The sequence below is a fragment of the Lactuca virosa genome, chromosome 4 (genome assembly GCF_052849685.1).
Source record: "Lactuca virosa cultivar CGN04683 chromosome 4, Lactuca_virosa_CGN04683_v6, whole genome shotgun sequence".
NCBI classification, from domain to species: Eukaryota; Viridiplantae; Streptophyta; class Magnoliopsida; order Asterales; family Asteraceae; genus Lactuca; species Lactuca virosa.
The window spans coordinates 333,604,627-333,610,117 of record NC_136429.1 but is presented as its reverse complement, the minus strand read 5'-3'; positions in this window follow the sequence as shown (position 1 = coordinate 333,610,117).

The following is a 5,491-nucleotide window of genomic DNA, read 5'->3' as shown; positions in this document are numbered from 1 at the left end:
AATAAGAAGAGTTGACTTCTCTTTACTTTATGGGACTAGCATGGTTGTATGGGAGATAAAAGCCTTATGTGTATGTTGGATCATAAAGAGGTGGCATGCTCATTATCCCATCCTTTTCCCTTTTCTTTTTTTTCTTTTTTTTTGTTTTAGCTAAGCCAACCGACCCAAAGAGGGTTTTCGGCCCAAAAGGGTGGCCCAAAAATAATGAGCTTCGATTTTGGCTTGACCCAATAAGGATTTTCGGCCCAAAAGGAGGGTTCAATAGGGGTTTTCGACGTAACAAGGCCCATTGAAGTGTTTTCGGCCCAATAGTGGTTTTCGGCCCACTAATGCCCATTGAAATATTATTAATGAAACTAAGCAGGGACTAATAATATACAAGGATAATTAAGAGTGAATTGCAAATCCCACGATTAGGAGTAATATGCGAGTTACCATCCCTTTGTATATGGTTGACTATAATTCTTTTAATTGTGAATTTATTACATAGGAATGTTGGTTTATGTTAATAACAATAAAATATTAAGATTTAACCTTTCTTTTAGTATTTACAACAATGCTTGAGTATTGAACACATTCTTAGAATTTAAGAGTTATTGCAATGATGTTATAGTTGATTTAACTACACTATAAGGGTACTTAGCTTTGAGATTCTTCTTTGAGGTCACATCAATTGCTTTAGAAATCAATACGCTTTTCAATTGTCGAATAGCCTTTAATGGCTTACATTTCGATATTGATGAATATGTTTAGATAGATATACAACTATTGTGTTAAAGTGAGCAGTGAGATTTTTAGTCTCACTATAGTATGAGTAGTGTAGTTAATGTGATAAGTCGTAGATATGTCGTATTCGATGTACTATCCTGATAGATATAAAAGGCTAGCGAGTCACTTGAAGGAATGTGACAGAAAATGAGTTTTATGATACTTGTGAGTATCGCATGATATAAGGAAGAACTCTACATGTGAAAATGAAACAAGAGAAAAGTCTCTTATAAATGTAAAATGAGGTGGTTCCTTGAGAGTCAGAAAATAGATTAAGTTTAAGATCCCTCACTATTCTAGCAAGATTCTGAGGATGGAATACTTTTAAGAAGGAGAGACATAACTCGTTGATGGGAAAAGTGAGATGTTACGCAACACAATTCCAAACAGAATGATGTTGGTAAGTTGTTCAAAATTCTTTATGTATGCGACTCCATAGCCCCTATTCCTCCCAAGCTTCTTGCATCACAATCACAATCGACAATGGAAAAATATGCAAAACTAATCATTGATGTACAATATAATGGGATGTTCACACCTATTCCATTGGTGTGTTTTGATGAAAACATAGCTTCTATACCATACACGGCTGTGAACAAGATGACCTTCCTCGATTTCATCCTAATTCTTGAAAAGCAACTAACGGTAAAGGAAAATATGTGTATTATTTTTTACCTAAAGTAAGTTTGGCTGAGGGATTGCATGCCATATAGAATGACTACGATTTTAATGAGTTTCTTGAAGCTGCCAATGAAATAAGAGATTGAATTTGTATGTGGATCACTATCATGAACCTTTTTTTGATTGGATCCATGAGGAAGAAGCATATCTTGAAGATGATTTGGTTTCTATTGATGATGCTGACTCCATTTTAGAAGATGGTTTGAAATATGAACATAAAGATGATGATGAAGTTATATCTATCAAAAGAAACTTCAATGCTCATTTTATGAATAAACTTTATCCGGTAGAGAATGATGGGTTGGTTGAAGAAGATTAGAATGCAAAAGAACCTATCTACCCAAGACATGATTATACTAAGGAATGGAATGGGATGAAGCCTCAATTAGGTATGAAATACTCTACTACTACTGAACTTAAATACTCTCTTAGTTACTATGTTATAGTAAATGGTTATGACCTGTGTGAAAGATCTATGTGCTCAAGAGCCATATTAGAACGATATTGCTAATTAACATATGATCCTAAAGGTTCACACTAACAACGTGATATAATTGATTATTTATTAGAAATTGATTTTAATAAATACTCCTAAACTCTTATAATTAATTAGGAAGTATTTATTTCATGGAAATATTAAATTTCAATGGCAAGCAACACAATATATTATAACGTATGATTGTTTAAGTCATTTACATCTTTTTGGACTAGAAAGACTTTTGTATTTTGATAAAAGTTAAAGTTTATAAAATATATAAGTTTTGTAAGTTTTATAAACTTTCATCACTCTTTTCTAGAAAATGCCATGGGTTAGGCAATAAGGAGGATGGCTCTTTGATTTGTTTAATAAAAAAGAAAGACATGGCTTAAAGGCATAAGAAACATGTAGACCTTAATGGTATGGAGTTCTTAAGAAGTCAATACTCATGGTTAAAGAATTGGCTTTATGAAGGCTTTCATGCACTTTATTTGTGTGTGTTGGTAAAAATAATTAGCTTTATGAAGGCTTTTATGCACTTCATTTGTGTGTGAAAGAACTGTAACCTCTCTTTCTCTCTCTCTCTCTCTATCTATCTATCTCTCTCTCTTTCTCTCTCTATTTATCTATCTAACTATCTCTCTCTCTCTCACATACATACTTTCTCTCCTGCAAAAGTGTTAGAAGTTATTTTCTCTATTAAATATATTACTTGTATTTTATCTTTAAGCTTAAGAGTTGTGGCTAGAACATCTTCATGTTGAGTTCTTGTTGGTGTCTCCATCTAAGGGAGAGATCTACTCTATATTCTTCTCCAACATCCAAGCCTCCACTTAAGGATCCAAAGAACTAAGTTATTATCTTTTTCTATCTTTGGTTGTTGTTTTTCTTTCTAACTCTTGCAAGAAGATCCTTGGTGGGTATAAACTAGTTTATGTTGTTCAAAATTTGTCACACCCCGGCCGGCGGCAGAAGTGCCGAGGTAGCAATGTTGAAAATTGGATCACAGTTAACAAACATACATTGAACAGTACAAGACTTGAATAACATTACATGTCTTTATAGATTTGAATATAAGTATTACATTGATTCCAACTTCAAAATGAAATTTTACAAAATAAGTTCAACAAAGTGTAATTTAACAAAAAAAAAAGCGTGAACAGGTTAGCCAAGATAGGTTTTTCCAACTCGCAAGGCTTATCATCCAACTTCTATTTCCCTGAGAATACACGCGAGAATTCGTCAACAAAAACTGTTGGTGAGTTCTACAGGTTTTCACTATATTTGTATTGTTTAAAAGAGAATTTTTGTGTAAAAGTCAACCGTTATCAGAATGTATAAAAATGTTACTTTTATAATTCAGAGTGGTAAAACAATAAAGAGAAGTTTCATCCTGACCTGAGTGTAAATGTACTTGTAATCCCATACAAGTATGGATGTTGATTTACTTATGAAATATAAGTTGAATTCAACATGATTTTGTATTGTATACTCTTAAGTGTTTATTTTATTTAAATAATACACTACACTTAATCATGATCTGAGAGTAAATGTTTATAAAACGTAGAATGTTTATTCGAATAGTTTGTATAAAAACATAGTAAAAAATATTACTGATGTGCATCGTGTGAGACCCAATACTTGTAATCCGAGACAAGTATTCATGCTAATATACTTATAATCAATAAGTAAAAATTAACATATTTTCGTGAAGTGAAATATTAAGTGTTTATATAAATAAACACTAACAAACTGGTTAACAATCTACAAACAATCTTTATACTACATACAACCTTATCCTAGTTTGTATTAGTATTTTTGTATCTGGAATTTTGTGGAATAAATAACCGAGATGTGACCTGTTCACGCCTCCGTGAAGCACAATAAATAGGGTGGTGCTTGTTGTCTGAACGACGCTTCATCGACGTCGTGAATAAACAATAAGATAAAAACAAGAAGTTATTGTCCGATTTGTCTCGTCACATGAAGGTTGTAGCTAGCAACCATACGGACGGGGGTGTCAACCCGTATAGATCTATTCACAACATTCTTCGCTTACAAATGATTAACTGTTATTAAAGAGGACTTCACTAAGTTGATGTTCTTAGTTTGATGAATGAGAAACTTCCACAACAATCCCTTGTTTTAGTTACAATTCCCAATTCTTTGTCTTCGGAAACTTTTCATTGTAAAGCTTAAAAAAATGTAAAGCTACCAAAGTTTTTCTATCCACGTTTTAACAGCACATCGGCCGTAAGCGTCCATATACGAGTTTAAATAGCACGTCAGTTGTAAGTGTTCCTTTTCGAGTTTAAACAGCACGTCGGCTATAAGTGTCCTTACACGAGTTTAAACAACATGTCGGTTGTAAGTGTCTAAAAAGGTTTATTTACGCTACATGTAAATCAAAAGAGTTTCCTATCCAAATTTTGACAGCACCTCAGCTGTAAATGACCATAACCAACACATTTCCAATCATTTATACCATAAGACTTTTAACATGTTCATTTTATGAACAAATTGTTATCATTAACACCTTTGTGTCCCTAAAGTGTGTAAATTAAACAATATCATAAGTTGTGTTTCTCTTATCTACAACAAGTCTTTGTGCATGTATTTGAAAGACTAAACAACAAGATTAATCTAAAACGTCGATTATGTCCCTGTTTTTAGAAAAATTCTACAAAAATAACCGTAACTCAGTATTGGGACCCGTAAACTCTAAAAGATCAAAAAGTGAGTCTAATTTGTCCATGATTTTTACCGTGACTTTATGTGGAACCTAACCAGGGTGTAAATGACCGTCTTTACAGACTGGTTCGAAATTGTACTGAAATGACATGCAGTTTTGTAAAACTCATCATAAATTGTATAAAAATCGTATGAAAGTGTGCGAGTAGTCCCTAAAAGGTATCGATCTGAAATACTTCCATATTGTACAGTTTTGCAAACCATAGGGTTTAAGTGGGGAAAAACAGATCTTGAACAGACCGCAATTTTTCAGTAAAAAGCTGAAAATTAAGCCTTGAAATGTTTAGAGCAATAACATGTATTTTCAGTTAACTAAGCCTTTATATCATCCAAATAGAAATCATTTAGCATGTATTCTCTCCGAAAAGTTGTAAAACATAAAAGACGGGCCATAGAAACTCACTTTTGTCGCGTAAGGTTATTCGGTTCAAGAAAGATTCGTGAAGTTTCTGGTTCCCGGATTTCTATAACCTAGTTATAGGCTGATTTCTATAACCTAGTTATAGGCCGATTATACAATTTTCTCTAATTTGATGAATTGATAAAACAATCTCTAGTGAAAAAGGTCACCTAAGAAATGAGTTCTAATGCATAGATGAGATTAAATATGTCAATTAAACAAAGTAGATTGTTAAGGATCCCATACATGTAAGAATTACACTTGTTGTAATTAATAAAAAGTTATTTGCCTTGTTAAAATCAAGTAGATATGATAAAGATCATCTAACAATTTATTTGATTTACAACTTGGATCCTAGACTTTAATAATTAATGTTTTTTTAGAAACAAAACGGTATTAATTTTAAATAATTA